At 42.3% G+C, this 18,583-nt stretch overlaps 1 protein-coding gene across 7 annotated transcripts in view; it reads right to left on the reverse strand.

The window, feature by feature from the left end:
- The window catches only part of TSPAN18 (tetraspanin 18), a 301,343-nt gene extending 284,108 nt beyond the window's left edge, over positions 1-17,235 (reverse strand). For 6 of the 7 annotated variants that reach the window (XM_053263590.1, XM_053263561.1, XM_053263531.1 and 3 more), the window contains exon 1: positions 16,776-17,030. The gene's annotated coding sequence lies outside the window, so the exon portion shown is untranslated. Of the gene's footprint in view, positions 1-16,775; positions 17,031-17,132 lie in introns of those variants that run through there. The other variant, XM_053263511.1, reaches the window with a different exon arrangement.
- Positions 17,236-18,583: the final 1,348 nt, after the last annotated feature.

An 18,583-nucleotide genomic window follows, 5' to 3' on the forward strand; every position in this document is an offset into this window, starting at 1 on the left:
TTTTTTGTCCCAATGTGCATCACTTTACACTTGCCTACATTGAATTGCATTTGCCATTTGGTTGCCCACTCACCCAGTTTGGAGAGATCCTTTTGGAGTTCCTCACAATCTGTTTTGGATTTCACTATGCAAAAGAGTTTGGTATCATCTGCAGATTTAGCCACCTCGCTGCTTACCCCTACTTCTAGATCACTGATGAGACTTGTCAGCTCATCAGTGGTGAGTGACCCCAGCCCCAGGTGGGCAGGTGTCCCAGGTGAGCAGGACAACCAGCACCCATACATTTATCCTCAGCAGAGGTCTCGTTGCCATTTTTGAAAAGGTAAGAAACAGCAGGAATCCTTTCTGAGCAGTAGGAGTGGACTCTCACTGTTTCTTAGCATCTCAATATTCCAATGCAAATGGCAGAAGATCTGTTTCTCTCCTAAGACCTCTGCATGTTCCAGAAAAGGATCTGAAGGAAGAAAGGGAATTGGGGGTGACCACAAATCATTATGGCTAGTGATCTAAGCCTAAATTTGTGGATACCTGATCAGAGCCAATAATGTGACAAAAAAAGTGTGGAACCTCTACATAAAGCAAAACCTCCCATGTATGTACATTTACATTTAACAACATGATTAAACCATGCAGGACTCTTTCCATTTTTTATACCAGGAAGTCCAGTCCTGATCCAGACTTTAGCAGGAGGTAGGGATGTTATACTTTGCTGTCTGAAGGTTGTTGTGTGATGTTGTTTGAAAGAAAGAAAAAATAGTCCTGTAGTTATTTATTGGGTTTTTGTAGAACCCCATATATAAATTTCTGGGCAGTTTACAATTTTAAAACACAAAAAATTAAAACTTTAAATCAATTAAAACATTTAAAATTTAGATTAAAATAAGTTTAAAATTTTACCTTTAATACTAAGAACTAAACACCTAACTAAACAGGTATGTTTTCAATTTTTTATTTAAAGCATAAACAAATTAAATTAAAACAATTTTTATTTAAAGCATAAATAAAGGAGAGGCTCTTATTTTACCAGCATGTGCACCACTGTTTAACAAATCTTTATCTCCAAAAATGGATGCAGTTGGTGTATCAGTTGAAGCTGATAAAAATAACTCCTGGCCAACCACTCCAGTCCTCAACCTGAGCAACCAGAGAAAGGTTTGGGTCCAGAAGTACTCCCACACTACATACCTGCTCTTTTCTGTGGAGTGTAACCCCATCCAGAACAGACAGATCTAAACCACTTCCCAAGTTCTCACCTTTGTAATGATGTTATTAACATCATGTGTAGTTTAGTCCTCAAACAATTTCCAACTCTTTCAAAAGCTGTCTATCTCCAGCCGTTCACACATTAGCTTGTCTCTTTTTGCAATGAGAGCTGTCTATAACAGCAGAAATATCAAACTAAGTTCTGGCTCTGTGTACATGTCTATCCATACATGGATATATATTTGGATCATGATTTTTATCTTTCTGGTTCTCTAATGAAGGTATAAACTACATTCTATACAATGTATCATAGTTATATTTGTATTTTGGAAATGCTATGTGAGAACTAGAATGCTTTGCTCCTCCCACAGGTACGCAGTCAACCAGATGATCTAGAAAGTTGGATACTGTCCTTGGGTTCCAAGGAATCCATGTAACCACAAGTGCCTTATTACAACTCAGAATAAGGAATTGACATTAAGGTGGCCATATCAATTTTGTTCAAATGTAGAAAGTGTCTGCCTAAACAGGGACAATGCTCTTAACTGATTCAGTTGAGAAATTGATTTAATAAGTCAATACAATTTTCTTGCATTGACAAGATCTAAAAGGAAAAGTACACTCCAATTTCTTTTTAACATATAAAGGCCTCTAGTTCAAGGAAGGATACAGTGATGCTTTGTTGGATAACAATTTGCTAGGAGATCTTTCACACTATACTCAAAGCAAAATAATAACAATTTTTTTAAAAGTTTATTAATCTGATCAATAGACCTTTGCATAAACTCATAAAAATAATGAATATATGGCACCAATCAATATATAGCAAAGAAATACTGGGTGATCAATAGACCTTTGCATAAACTCAAAAAAATAATGTATATATGGCACCAAGCAATATATAGCAAAGAAATACTGGGTGGTCACCAGTTATTGACCCAGAATAATTTTACCTCAAATCCTCATAGATATAACAACAAAAAAGATGTGTTCTCTGTTAAAGACTTATCATCAGAGAGTAATCAAATGATCTACTCAAGTACATTGTAATTAGTGAGTCAATTAACCTTTTCTGTTAATTTCTGTGAAACTGGGGAAAAAGCAACACAGGTCTCAGTGATTTGATTTCATCTGATTCACAAGGGCATACTCTATCCAAATAATATTTCCCACTGAATCTCCTGTCTGACTATGCTGACAATAGCACACTAAAATCTAGGGCAGGTAAATGCCTTCCTGTATTTGGGAATACATAAATCCTGTAAATATTTCCATTGAAAACCACACAATCAGCTGAACTAGAATACAAAGCAAAGCTCAAGGAGTGACAGGTATTATGTGCATTTCCCTTGTTCCAAAATTTGTGCAATGTAATGTTTCCCAGACTATGGGAAACACCTATATCAGGCAGCAGCGATATAGGAAGATGCTGAAAGGCATCATCTCATACTGCGCAGGAGATGATGATGATGATGATGATGATTACATTTATATCCCACTCTTCCTCCAAGGAGCCCAGAGCAGTGTACTACATACTTGAGTTTCTCTTTCACAACAACCCTGTGAAGTAGGTTAGGCTGAGAGAGAAGTGACTGGCCCAGAGTCACCCAGCTAGTTTCATGGCTGAATGGGGATTTGAACTCAGGTCTCCCCGGTCCTAGTCCAGCACTCTAACCACTACACCACGCTGGCTCTTGGCAGAGATGGCAATGGTAAACCCTTCCTGTGTTCTACCAAAGAAAACCACATGGTTCTGTGGTTGCCAGGAGTTGACACCGACTCAACAGCAAACTTTACCTTTTTACTGCAATTTTCACAGTACAAATGGAGTGAACTCTTATTTATAATATATTATATATCCCTATGTGTTCTCAAAGTGGCTAATGTAAAAAGGTTAATATTAAACATCATAAAACATAAAATCTAACTACTTACAGGAGTACATATTAAATTGCAGCAACAGTCAGCAATTTAAAATTTTTACTTCCAATTCCAATTTATTCCAATTTATTCTGCAGAATAAAACATTTTCACCAATTTCTGAAACGAGACAAAGGATATAGGAAAACAGGCTTCCCAAGGAAAAACATTTCACAACATCAGGACATCTACAGGGAGACTGTTCCTTGTATATTATTCCATTCACACCCTCCAATTGCAAGAGCAATAACAAAAGTAGTGCCTTACCACACAGCCATTTGCTCAAGACTTGGTGCACAAATCTCTTGACAATACACACATTTGCTGACAAGGCTCCTCCTCCTCCTCACAGCCTTAGCATGCAAGCACAGTGCCCTGATGCTTGCATGCAGTACAATGACAAAGACCTGACCCAACTGATATTTTATTGCCCTCCTTGAAAAGGCACACCCATGTAGGAAACTAATTTCCATCACCAAATCCATTCTTCCCCTTATTTTCTCCTTGCAAATATGTCTCTGAGTACTGTTCCCTCCAAGGCTGCATTTTTGTCGCCAGTTTATGCAAGAGGTTTCACTTTGCAGAAAACTACACTGTTTGTCAACATTCTATTGCTATTCTAAAGGTTCCACAGTTGCTCAACCAATGGGAAGGGAGGAGCCAATGAAGATAGAAAGGCTATCAAAAGCTTGAATTGAGGAAAACTTTAAGATGCTCAGTTTATATCTAAATAAGACAAGGTATAAAGAGATGCAATTATTTGCTTGCTATAGCAAGTCCTGACATATGACAGAATCAGACCTCCATGAAACTCTTTCTAACACCTCGATTTTCCACTAGACTTACACTTAAAATCTGCCCAGTCTGCAGATGAAGTGGCACTATGCCCAGTTTTAAGTAGGGCAATATTGATCACATTGCTACACATAACATTTTTACAGTCATGGTTCATCCACTGGATTTAACATTGCCCTTCTCACTCCCCACACTTTTGAGAGTTATTATGGAAACAACTACTGTATTTAATTTTCTTTTACAAAAAAAAGATTTAGTGTTGGATGGTTAAATGCCAAGGAAATTTTAGAAGTAGTAGTAAAGAAACTATAGTATATGACTATACCTACATTATATTCTTTGTTGAAATCATTCTAAACTTACAGAATGGCAGCATGCCAGTTCAGAGTATCCCAGTGTCAGCTGTAATACAAGTGTTTTGTGGCAAGGAGCAGAAGTGAAATGTGCTGTCGGCTTTCTAATCTATGTGCATATTGGTTATTTTCCCTAGATGAATATAACCAACCAGATTCATCATGCTAGCTCTTAAATGACTGAAGCCTTTTGGCAAATTCACACAGAGGATAAGAGATCCCCACCTCTAACTCAGCAGAATCAGACTCTCAAAAACAAGGCAATCTACCATAAAAAACTAAATTACTTTGGTACCAATCCAATAGAGCCAAGCGAGGAACAGAAATGAAGCACCCACTCAGTGAACAAAGCGCTCCCGGCTGGGAGAGGGGTGGGTGATAGGCAGCACATGCATGCTCCAATGCTGGCCACACCCCATGCATTGAAAAGCTTCTGATGCTGGCACAAGGGCCAGCACTGGATCACTTAAGCACCACCAGTCGCTTTCTCCCAGCCGGTGAGCTGTTCATTTGCCAGCTGGGTGCCCTGAAGGGTGAGGGGATCCACTCCTAGGTGGCTCCCAGGCACCAGTGGACCAAGAACATTTCTGTGTCTCACAGTTCAATGGTGAATAAGCGAATGAGGTTCAGATCCTCAGATTTCTCTTGAAGAGCATTAGTAATAATTAAAGATATAGAACAAAATGTGAAGCAAGTTATAATGCAATACGGGCTCACCAATTCTAGATCATGTTAGAAAGTTTTGACACCCTGTTTTCTGGGGAAATATTTATTAACTGAATTCATAAAACAGTTGAGCTAACACCAAAATGCTCATATACTCCTAAAATTGAAGACAAGAGGCACTAACATGGATACTGTAAAACTGTGAACTAGTTCCAAGTTAAAATGCAAATGTTTACTCTTTAGCACAAATGTTCAAGATGGAGTGAAGAAACTACCAAGGTTCTTTAACAATCCATCCTGGCACCCATTTCATTAAATATTTTGTTGGGTTTTATAAGCAGGAGTCTGGGATGAAATTGCCAAGAAGACTAAGGGCCAAAGTAGACGGCACATGGCAGACATATGTGATAGTCTCCTGACTGTCTTTTCCACTGTGTGTCAAAAAGCGGCTTTGGGGGACAATTCTGATGAGGAAAGGAATGACTAGCAGCTATTCATCTTGTACTGACTGGCGCCTCCCACGGCTGCTTTTCATTAAATAATAATAATAAAAATAATAATAAAAAGCTGGGAAACTATGCATCTACCTAGTCTGCCCTGAAAATTGAAGGCATTCATTAGCGACCCAAATTGTGACTGGAAATGATAGGATACATGGTATGGCCTCACCGAGTGAGTTATAGAGAGAAGATGGTCTGTAATAATACAAAGTGTAGGGCCATGCACTTGAGGACCAATCAAAAACGTCTACTGGAGCACTCCTATGAATCACAGTTTGGGTGAGAACCATCAATCAATGAGACATCAATCAGACATCAATCAGACACAAGAAATGAAATTCTCTATCTAACATATGTGGTCTTTCTGGTAGGGAAAGAACATATTCACAACTATTATACAATGCATCTATGAACACTTAACACACTCACCGACATCCAGATTAACAAGCACATGCAGTGGAATGCTTATCCACTACAGGAGAAGTTATTTTCATTTATCTCCCCACTGTATCCGAATGTGACTCTTGAAAATATGCCTATATGTCACATAGCCCTTTCCCCCCCAAAACATAACAGAGGGAAGGGGAGATCAGCAAAAAACACCCAACCCCCATAGTACATGCCACATGTTCACTACATGTACATTTTGTTAGTCTGGATGTCAGCCCATGTGTAGCGTTTCAGTCATTCCTGTTGAAAAGGAAAAAATTAAACGCATGATAAAACAACTGAAAAGAATGAAGACTAGAGTGAGAAAAAGAATGGAGAGTCTTTCACAGAGCAAGTAGACTGAATGAAATAAGCTAAGGAAAAAAGGAAACATGAGAATTTGGAATTGAACTATTGAGGTTCTCCACTGCATCTACAAAAGAGATGGAACTAACCAAGCACGGAGACTAAACAGGATACAGTAATAAAACAATAATTAGACCACACTCTCCATTTGTTTAACATACTATAATAATTGTCATGTTACACCAAGGTTAGATGATCGTCATTTAAATCTAAACATAAAGGTTTGTAAATACCACAAATGATCTGCAGCTCATTTAAGTGAGTTAATCAAAAATTGATATTTTTTGTCTCCAAAATATTGCAAAAGCCAGTGCTCTTTGACCAAAAGCCAGACAAAAACTATCAATTAGCCTACAAGTTTCCTATGAAAACTGGGCTCCCAGTCTAAAACATTACTAGCACATGCACAAAGCATGTCATGCACGTACTGGGTGGGGTGGGGGGAGGCGGAAAGCAGGCACTTTAAGAGGAAGAAAGCAGGTCTTACCAGCTCCTCCATGGCCCCACTGCTGCCCCCCGCCACCCCAGCGTGGCACTGTCAGGATTAAATGCCCTGCCGCAGGGCTGCTCCCAGCAGCACATGGGGCATCATCATCATGGCAACAGCGTCTGAGCATACATGGACACCATCTTGAATGGTCAGCATGGCGCTGCTGACTACTCAATATGGCATCTGTGCATGCTCTGATGACATTTTCGTTATGACACTCCATGCACTGCTGGGAGCAGCCCTACAAGGGGGCAGCCCTGCAGCCCTGCACTGGGGTGGGGGGCAGCAGAAGGGCCATGGAGGAGCAGGTAAGACCTGCCTCCCTCCTCTTACTCGCTCACCCCTGCCAAAATAATTTGGTGCAGGAAGCTCGCAGCATTTTGGCACCTTGAAATAGAGGCTCTGAAATGCTTTGCACAAATCTCTAACAACTACATTTTGAATGTGGCAACATCAATCAACATCTATCCCTCTCTCTGTTTAAGTTCTCTGTAAATACTCTTTGTTATAATACTGAAGCATCTACCTACAGAGAGACCACCTGCCCTATAAGTGTTTATAGTCCAAATGCATCTCTGCCCATTTTCCTACAACAGATTGAGAAAAGACAGAACAAGCAATAATTAAATAAAACAGACAAATCTGCTGATTTATTTTGAAAATGGATCTTCTTGGGGGAATGATCTTTATTTGAGACAAATCTGTTACCTATTTATCAGCTTAAACTCATTATCTGCACATATGGGTGTGTGTGTGTGTTTAAATTGGGCAAGTAGTTGCTGGTGAAATGTCATCCTTTTTAAGTGCCAGAACTGGGAGGAGAGGAAGGGAGGATAGTGCATGTTTTGTTTTTAATGGCATCATATGAAGGGCTACCACAAGGCAAGTTATACTATTAGAACTATGGAAGAATCCTGTCTTATGCAAGAAAGAGAGATGAATACTTAAACACTGGGCCAAGGGATGAAGGGAAAGAAGAGATTCATTTACCAAAAGAAAGTCATGCAGTACATTCTTCCAAGTTTGCATTCTGTTGCACCATGCCATTTAGGCATGACAGGTTACAGACATGAGAATCACTTATGTACACACATTAAGATAATAATACATGAATAACACACAGATATCTTATATGCAGCCACATTAATAACATAGGGCCCTTCCAGACAGCAAAAAGCTTACACAACATGAAAAGTGTGCAAGCAAGCTGCAAGTGAGAGCTTATGCATCCTCCACACACTCCCGCAGTTTGGGGTCTTCTTTGCCAGAGGGATCTCACAGGTCATTTAGATGCCCTGCAGGGACTTCACATGATTTCCGCAGCACCACCTGCAAACCAACTCTTGCTTTCAGTGAATAACCCAACCCCTTTTTATTAGTACTTTTCTAGCAAAGAAGAGGGTTATTCACAAAAAGGAAAAGCTGGCCAGCAAATGGTGCTGCAGAAATTATGCAAGGTCCCTGCATAAGATGCTGAGATCGGAACAACCCATGAGATCCCACTGGAAAGAGTAAACCCAAGCCTGTGAGAGGTGTGTGGCGGATGAGCAAGCTCTCTCTTCCTAGCACAGCTTTTTGCCATCTGGAAGGACTCCTAAAATAAATTCCAGTGTTCCACAACCTGGTTCTACTATGTACCAGAAATGCAAACATTCATTGTTCATGTAGAGATAAAAGTGATGTTGACATATGCAATTCACAAACACCAAAGTATGACATGGATTTAGTTTCCATATCCCAAATATACATCCTGAAAAACCTTAACTCAGCTGCTAGGTTGAAACAGGCTAGCTCTGGCAGGACAAAGGGCCCAGAAGCTCACTAAGGAAGAGCTACGATGGAAAGCCAGAGTGCCAGCTTTTCTTGATGCATTCACAGTAAATTGGCAGGCCTTAACGACAGAAATAAGCTACAAAATACGAATCCAACCATCCTCATCTGTTACCAGGACCAGTTCCATGAAAAAAGCTTATTTTAAATCCATCTCAGTTATCTACTGACCTATTATAGTAGCTGGACAAGAAAAAAAACAACACTATTGATCTTATGCAATTACAATTCAGCAGCTGAGGCAAGACCAAACGTTTGTTGTATGTAGGATGTTAAATGTTACTATCCAAACTGTTTGATGAAGTGGCCTAAAAAAAAAATCAGCAAATTGAAATAACAGTGACAGATGCTGCTCTTGTTGTAAGCTGTGCCATTCCTTTTATAGCTATATTTTCAGCCCCTAAAGTGGAGGTAAAGCAGAGTGTGCATTAAATGTTTTCAACTAAATACACACAGATTCAGAACTTGGCAGAAAAATTAGGACTCATCAGCAGTTTTACAAGAACACTTATATTATTCTTTTCCTTCTCCCCACCCCAAAAACTATAGCACTAAACAAGCCAAAAAATGATATCATCCTGGGACAAAGATGTTGACTTTAAAAAACACAGTCAGTATTTTCAGAGCAGATGAAATGAATGGTAGGTAGTGCAGGGATCTTATACAGGTGGCCCTCATTACTCATACTCCCAGAACCTGTGATTTTGTGTATCGCGCTATATCCACAGTTTAAAAAATATTTATTATTTGTTTATTTAACACATGTATATATCACCTACTACCTGCTCCTTTTTGTTGTTTTGTTTGTTTGTTTGTTGGGGGGGCGGTTGTCATTGTTTGCTCCATTTTGCTCCACATCTGTGCTCTTTTTGCAGCATGGAGCCATGTTGTGGCTCTTTAAAAAAAAGAAATCCCCCAAAGAGTTCCCCCACCCAAAAAAATCTCAAAAATGTGTAGGATTTGCAGGGGTGGGGTTTTGGGGGGGGGGATCTTCTGCTTTTTTGGACCTTTTTTAAGCTCAAGAAACATAACCTCCCAGTTCCCATTGACTCAAGGTTTCATTATTTGCAGTTTATTTTCGTCATTCATGCCTGTAGGCGAGAACGGAACCCAACAAATAACAAGGGCTACCTGTACAGGTGGCCCTCATTATATGCAGGGGTTCCATTCTAGTCTACACAACCATGGATAAATGGCTCTTTTTTGGATCCATCCTGCAAAATGGTGGCTGGAAATGACGTCAGAAGTCATTTCCGGCCACCCAGGAACCACAGATAGGCAAATTCTGACTGTTTTTTAATCTGCAGATAACAAGGTTGGGTCTACACTGCCTGACCGTGGATATGTGAAACCGTGGGTACCAGGACAGCAGATAATGAGGGCCAACTGTATTGGTATATTTTATTCTGCCTCTGATAAAACGACTCCCATATTTTCAATTTCATCCCCGCCCCCCACAAACTGCTCCCTTTCTAGATTATTTTTGGTGGCCCTTCTGAAATATTTATTTTAGTCAGTTGTGTTCCTTGTAATGTGATTCAGTGATGTATTTTCAGTTGTGGCACCAAACACCCAGGGAGGCTCAGCTGACTCCCTAGCTTTCTATCTTCAGTTGCCTGGCCAAGATCTTGGTTTTCAAAGAAGCTTTTGGGTCTGCTGCATTGGTTTTATGTTTCTGCTGTATATGTTTCTGTATTGCCATTGTGTGGTTGTTTTCATTTGACCTGTTTTTTATAAGCAACTACAAGAGTTACTTGTTAAGAGAGCAGGACACACATTTTAAAAATAAAATAAATGTCTTGATAAGTAATGTCACTCCAGTATGGTATCATATTGGCTGTGAACGGACTTACTGTTTGATTTCCGGAAGTTCAGAAATGTTATGCATCATTACATCAATTCATCTGGTATACAGAATATGACTGGTTGGTTGTACAGATTCACATGACCTTATTTAAAGAACTCATGGATACAGGAGAAAACAGCAGTGACTCTTCCCTCCTCACCCATAACAGGGGCCTTTTATCCTCTTTTCTTAATAGTTTGTAAATACTAAAGGAAGATTTGTCACAAGTCAATTGACAAAGAAGAAAATCCCATTTGAAGAAGTATATTTTGACATAACATTCAACCCAGTCTCATATTTTTAAAATTTATACAGAATAAAGGGGTTTTTAGAAATTTGAAAGGGAGTGCTGAACTTACAGTGGTTGTTATGATTATTAAAGTGGCAGTCTCCCCATCTATAGAGGAAAGAAATTCCATCAAAATTATAAGTTTCATTGTACAGACAGACTGGAATGTCTTAGAAAACCAAAATGTCTTCCTCTCCCTTCTTCACCCACTTCATTTCTACTAAATAGCTGTTTCATTTTATAGTAATTGTGTTGTACAGTACATCAGCAGTGTCCAAAATAAACAGCACTTCAGCTACAATAAATGCTGAAATATTAACTGCCTTCCAGGGAACATCAAACATTTAAATAATTATCAAGAGAACAAATGTACTCAGAGGAAAATCAAGTAGAAAGTAGATCTGCATCTATGGTTTCCAGCACAAGGAATTAAAAATTGCTATACCAGGGCAATTTTGGTATAGTCCTTATGAAATTTTTAAATGACTCATTAGCTCACATGCCCTATGCAGACATCATGCGTAACCATGATTTGTTTTTCTTAACCATAGGTCTGGTTCAGATATCACATAAACCACAGCTAAAGTTTTGTTTTGTGTGACATTGCCAAGCCTCAAGGGTATGTGCTCACTTTCCCTCTACTTATGCAAGCATCCAAGAAATTCTACTTCAAATTTAGGATGAAAGCAACCAAGATTAGTTCTGGTATCTAAACTGATTATTCCAATCAATTTCCCTAAAATAAATCTAAATCTGAACTCAAGGTTTAAAGTGGGTTTCAGATCTAAGTTTATTTTAGGGAAGTTGGTTCGAATAAACCAAGATTGGTTACAGTTCACTGAGGCCCGAAATGGGCCACAAACAGCCTGGGCTGTCATTTGGGAGAGCAGCAGGAGGGTGGAAGGAGCCCCCACCGCCACCTCCGCCATTGCGGCCAATGCCACCATCCCAACGCACTGCGGCTTGATTTTGAAAGGTAAAATCCTTGCCAGATTCCCCTTTGCAAGTATAGTTGTTGAGTCCCTGGAGCTGGCTCAACTGTAGAACTAGACCAGGCTGGGCTTGATTGAGCCCAAGCTGCCTGGGGCAGCTCGAATCCAGTCTAGATTCAAGCCAAACCTGGCAAGCTGGTTTTGTGCACAATCCTAGTTAGGACCAGTGTTCTCTCTAATTTTTTTCATCTGTGTGCGGAATAAGTTTTGTTCTGGGCGGCAGTATCAAGGCAGTGTGTGCTAAGTTAATTTTAGATCCCGCTCCGGTTGAATCAGGAATCAGAGTGAGGCCTTCCTGATTCAACCGGAGCGAGATCTAAAATTAACTGAGGACACATCAAAAAAGTGTGAGTACACGCACATGCGCAGGCCTTAGAGGGAACACTGGTCAGGACATCCTTCATGATGTCTGGAAGGGCATGCTCTGGGTGCAGTCCTGTCCTGCTCACGAACTGGGACTTTTGTTCATCTGAACTGGCACATTAATAAGTACATCTACAAGAGGAACATATAAAACAACTATAAAACTAGGAACATTGGAAGCTGCTATATATCGGATCAGACCATTGCCGGAGGTCCGGCGGTCCAGATGGGTGGGGGACTGTTACTTTAAGCGGAGGGTGGTAGTACTTCCCCCCCCCGCCGCCGCTCTTCCCCCTCCGGTGCTGGTCTTTTGAAAAATCTTCTTGGGGCGGCAGAGTTCCTCCCTGCCGCCCCTGCCCCCGTCGTTGTTTGTAAAGGCTTAAAAGAGACGAGCGCTAGCGGCGTGCATGAGCCCTCCTCGGCGCGCACACTCATCTCTGACGCTGCCACGCGCGCTGTGACGTATGCGGCGCGTGTGCTGTGACGTATGCGGTGTGTGCGCGGCAGCCTCAGAGACGAGCGCGCGCGCCGAGGAGGGCGCATGCGCGCCGCTAGTGCTCATCTCTTTTAAGCCTTTACAAACAACGACGGGGGCAGGGGCGGCAGGGAGGAACTCTGCCGCCCCAAGAAGATTTTTCAAAAGACCAGCGCCGGAGGGGGAAGAGCGGCAGGGGGGTAAGTACTACCACCCCCCTGCTTAAAGTAACAGTCCCCCCCGTGCCGGACTGGGGGAGCACCGGACCATGCACACCCCTACAAGTTCTGCATGAAAACATGCAGATGCTCTTTCCAGAGTGGCCCCATCCCCTGAGGGGAATATCTTACAGTGCTGACATGTAATCTCCCATTCAAATGCAACCAAGGAAGACCCTGCTTAGCAAAGGAGACAAATCATGCTACCACAAGACCAGCTCTCTTCAACCAACAATTTGCCATATACAGAAAAAGTGATCAATCTAGTAAACTAATTTGTTGTATTAGGAAACTAAACCACAGCTTTGGAAATTTTCATGGGTCAACTTTCATTTTCATGGAAAATTTTGTTAATTTCATGGAAATTTTTGGAAATTTTCATGGGTCAACTTTCATTTTCACTTTCAAGGAAAGATATCCTAGACTAAGACAGGACTTGACAAATCCTAGGTGCCAGGGAGCCAAGACATCTAGAAATGTAACAGTGTTACCTAGACAAGGATATTTCACTGTAGACTATTTAATAAAATATTTATTTGTCCTGGGCAGCCCTATTTCTGTTTGAAGTATGTTCTGTTTGAAGTATGTTACTTATAAGGGGACAAAGAGAAGTCCATTTACCTTCCCACCATAATATCTGTCACTAAGTCTGGTAATTCTCCTAAGGGTCTGTTTTGCTCCAGATGTTTTCGGCTGGCTCCCAGATTCAAAGAAAAGTTCTCAAGGCCTGGACTAAGAGCACTGCAGAGACATTTCAGGCCAACTTATCTTTTAAAAACCTCTAAGAGTAGAAATTCTAATCTTACAATGAATGTGCAATGGATCAAGAATTTTGCAGAAATTTCCTACAAATCTTACAATTTTCTTATGATATAATGGACCCAATACTTATAAAATCACACAACAAAACAGATCTCAAATGTGCAGAAATAGCACTGTGTGGACCTTGCTAGACTATATAGCATTACACCACAGGTGAATATTGACTGGGGGAGCATTCTAACTTTAAAAAGAAACCTTGAACTTCTTTCTACATGAGAAGCTAGCATATCACAGAGAGGTTAGTGTTGAGGATGCAGGGAGCTGTTTTGTTTTAGGTTTTTTGGTGGCGGGGCGGGAGGAGCAGTGTGTTCCCTCTAAGGCGTGCCCATGTGCGTGCACTCACACATTTTTTGATGTCCGCTCAGTTAATTTTAGGTCCTGCTCAGGTTGAATCAGGAAGGCCCTGATTCTGAATACATTGTGCACACTGTATTGATACTTCCGCCCAGAACAAAATTCATCCCGCACACAGATGAAAAAAATTAGAGAGAACACTGGGGGGGGGGGTTACACGGGGGAATATTCAAAAGCATGATCCAACACCTGCAGTCTTAAGTGGTACAACAAAGTTAAGGGTTACACCATGCACTGACTTGCTGTGCTGTATTAAGGTGGGCAGTTCAGAACTGCCTGCACTGCTATGGGTGTTTAACGAACACACCTGTGGTGCTGTGCATCGGGCCTCTTCTGCTACTACTTACTCTTGCACAATTTCATACGACAATGCTACTTGCATTGGGATTAATGCAATGTTCCCTGTTGTGTAGCACCATATGTTTATTACGCACCTGCAGTCATGTGGGCAGTTTTGAAGCACCTGCATTGTGCTGTGCAGCATGTAAACCACTATTTCTGTACGTGTGAATCAGTTCTCAGGCAGAATATTTAATACAACCCAACGAAGAAGGTTCTACACTCCAAGGCAAACTATTCAATTGCCCAACTAATCTTAAAAAGAATTTTCCAAATGTTTAATCATTGCCAGTCCTCCTAATCGCAGCAACAGAACTGTTTTAGCGTACTATAGTATGACTAATACAAAAATATGCATTAAAAGAGATTAATTTTTAAGAATTGGAAAGAGAACAAAATATTAAAAGGAGGAACATATTTTATTGAGAACTACAGTTAATACTACAAATATCAAGTTGTAATAAACTGTGCAAGAGTAGTAATTTTCTGTACATTTTACTGAAGTAAAGCATTAGCAGCTGGGGACCGTACTAAAACAATGGTTTGGGTTGCAAGATCCATGTAGAGCAGAAAGAAGATATTCTCAAGTGATTATTACAGTTATTTCTTGGCACATTAACAAAGGGTAAATGACATGTTTGGAATGTGATTCATATCAGAAGTATAGGCAGTTCTGCCACCTGCATTATTTATTTGTTTGTTTATTTATTTATTTTCATATTTCTATAATGCCTGACATGTGCATTCCTAGGTGGTGTACGTAAGTTAAAATACAACCAATATAAAAACAGGATGAAATGATTTTTAAAATTATGATATAAAACCAATTAAAATTAAAAGCCTGAGAAAAGTTTCTATTATTATTTTAATATTATTATTAAGAATTATCATTATTAATTATTATTATTAATTATTATTAATTATTATTATTATTAATTATTATTAGTTTCAAAGATTATTAGAAAAGTTTCTATTATTAGAAACTTTACAGCCTACAGTGTGCCCAGAATTAAGAGGGTGACCAAATCTGCCACCCTCCTGGTAACTCTATAAGGAAAGAATATATTGAAAGAATATATCTATAAGGATAAGAATATATCCCCTACCATTACTGACAAAACAACAAAGCTGTATACTGCAGGATCGGATCGGATTATTAAAGGCAGCAACCACATAGTTGAAGACCAAATACAGAACTGGTGTGAATTTGGCTCCATGTGCAATAGTAGGGCAGAAGATCACCCACTGAGATGCTCATCTTGAGGAAATGTTTTACTACCCTCTGCAAGTTTAGCTTGGCTTTGTTTATCCAAAACCTCTAAACATGTTTTGTTTTCTGTTGGGGACATGGGGACAACAAAATACCTGGCAACTGGGGAAAGGTACATTCAGAAGACACCTTGAACATTCTAGCAATACCACGTCCAAGACACTTCACTCTCCTCTATGCAAAATAACAAAGAATGGATCACTATTATTAGTAATTTGAAAACACTTTATTTGCTGGGGGAAAGGACAGTAGTACATTTCTCCCTACTTTCCAACCAACACAGCATCTCACTGATGGGCGGATGGCGGAGAGATACTCTACCAGCTTCACTGGGGAAAATAACAGGGTTGGGACAGGCAATGGGAAGAGATGCTGTTCTTGACTTACAGAAAAGAAAGATCAGAATGAGTTCAAGGGAGTGCCTATCGATCCTCAGAATGGACACAGGCAGAGGGAGAAGCAATATAGATGCTGCCGGCAAAGCAGGACTTCGGATGGACCAGCACCGACCTTCATATCTGGGGAAGTTCTGAGGAATGAGAAGAGCCACATCCTGCCGGGGAGCGGGGGGTGGGTTTAAGCTAAATATGGGGAGGGAAACTGTCCAGAGGGAACTTACTGGACCCAGAGAGTAACAAGACATCTGATGGAGAAGCAGAACTCAAAAGAGAACCTCTACAGGGTGACATAGAGAATGGGAAGCACCTCACTCACTGGAGGGCTATTACAAGCCTGCGGACCGGGACGCTCTCACACGCACCAGCCCACAAGTGTAGTAGACGAAGTTTTCCAGAGAAAGGGGGAAACGGCGCCCCAATTGTTGGCGTCGGCGTGACCGACCCACCCCGCACCCTACCCCGCGCGCGCCCCGTGCATGCACGCCTGGGAGAAGAACCTGGCAGGGAAGCCGCGGCGTCCTCCCTCACGCGCCGGGAACAAGCCCCCCGAGCGAGCACAGCAGAAGCGCCCCTAAGTTTGGGGTGGCCATTCGCGCTAGGCGGACTCGGAGGGATCCTGGGCTCGCAGAGGGAGGGCAGAGGCACTCCGCCTCCCAAAGTAGCGTGGAAGGCCCAGAGACCTCCGAGGTGCAGGAGACCCCCGGTGCGCGTTTCGCTTAACGGAGAGCCGGCACTGCCGTGTGAAGGCTGCCTCGGCGGGGGGAAGCTTTTCCTGGGAAGGCGAGCGAGCGAGTCCCAGCGGTGGCCACGGGGAGCAAAGGGGGCGAGGCGGCGCGCAAGCGCGAGCCCGGGCTTACCCTCGGAGCAGTGGGGGGCAGCCCAACCGCTTCGCCTCCTCCCACAGCAGCTGCGGGAACTTTCCGAGGAGCCGAATGAAAGCGGCGGCAGCAGGAGCAGCGCCTCAGTAGCCGGCGCCCAAGTTGCCGAGCTGCGCTGCTGACGGCTCGAGCTTCGTTGCAGCAGCCGCTGGCTTGGCGCTCCCAGGCTGCGTGTGCAGATCCCGCTCGCCCAGCGGCTTGGGAATGAGAGCCGGAGTCGCCAGCTGCAGCCAGCTCCACCTCCCTCTCCCACCGCCCGCCCCCACGCGCCCCCCACCCCCCCGCGACCCGACGTAGCGCCTTCCTTTCGTTGCATTGTTCCCGGCATTCACTCACTGTGCAGACGCGTCCTGTCCTTGGTGGGTATATCTCTTGACGCCTGTCCTTGTTGCTGGAATGCCATCGCCTCGCTCTCGGCTGCTCTCGCTCTCCCTACTCGCCAGCCACCCGCCCTTGGGCAACCAGTTGCTCCCCGCTCCCCACCCTTGAGGACCTTCTGGAGAGGATTGTTCAGTTTCTGCCCTGCCCAGCTTTTGATCTCGGCGAGCTCAGAAAACTTTTAATCCTTCTTCGACATACATTAAGCGGCAGTTAGAAAAAGGGTGACGGCTGCGGGGTGTGGGGGACAGGGGACATGCACACCGTCGTGGCACCTTGCAGACTATCAGGAGATGAACTTTTCACTCCAGCCCGAAGGGCAGAGAGGCTCCCTCTCTTTTTCTTATGGGGATTGTCAGCAGAGGCACTCTTACTCCTGGACTTCGGGGCCAAAGCCCAGGGCCTCCACAGCCCCTGGGGGCCCCCAAATCCTCTTTAGTCTGTTTTGGGTAGTGTGGTGGTCACTACCCAAGCATGATGATGCTTAATTTGCAGGGGAGGGAGGGGGGCTCCAAAGGCCTTTAGGTCCAGGCTCCAAAATTACCCAGGTGCACCTCTGATTGTCAGATCAGACGTTCCTTCTTCTTCTAAGAAACGTATCATGAAATCGAGTTCTCCGGTTCTATAGCAAGTAATGGACATTCCTCATTCTAGAGAGGTAGCTGGGGTTAGTCTAGATGCAACAAAATCAAACAAGAGTCTCTTGGGGGACATGAAGGCACACACGTTTGTTGCAGCATAGGATTTTGTTGGCCAGATGATGCAGAGATTGCTAAGATATATCATGGGTTCAGCTATGGACATGTTCTCATGTTACCTTGGGTTACATTTTTGGCACTCGTATTGTGTTTCTGTGTGTGCAATGTGAGAACTTGACACAAGGCCAGTGTGCCAGACCACACTCGGCTGTGAAACAAATGCTAATGGAAGAAGAAGAAGAAGAAGAAGAAGAAGAAGAAGAAGAAGAAGAAGAAGAAGTTGTTACAAATCAAAGTTTCCTGTCAGCCCCAAGTCCTCATCTCAGTCTCCTGTCAGCCCCAAATTTCAGATACCTTGAAGAGACCATTGAGTCTCTGCATGATTAATTGGGGACAGGGTGATGCTGTAATATCATTACATCAGATGGGATTGAATCTCATCGATGCATTCTTGAGCCTGGTTCCCATCTATCTCAACACAGAGACATCATAACATTGCATACATTCAGAGATGCCATGCCTAGAACAGTGACTCCTGGATAAACACGCAAGTGGGCGTAGACTCCTCTAAGGGCAGGTAGTCCTTAATCTTGCATGTTTTAAAAGTAGAACACTGTGAGTAGATGTGTAACATTTGCCTGCAATTCTAATGCAGAAAGAAATAACCAAAACATGTCTCAGCCATTGCTAGGAACATAGTTCTCCTAGCCT

The sequence above is a fragment of the Hemicordylus capensis genome, chromosome 1 (genome assembly GCF_027244095.1).
Source record: "Hemicordylus capensis ecotype Gifberg chromosome 1, rHemCap1.1.pri, whole genome shotgun sequence".
Taxonomy (NCBI): domain Eukaryota; kingdom Metazoa; phylum Chordata; class Lepidosauria; order Squamata; family Cordylidae; genus Hemicordylus; species Hemicordylus capensis.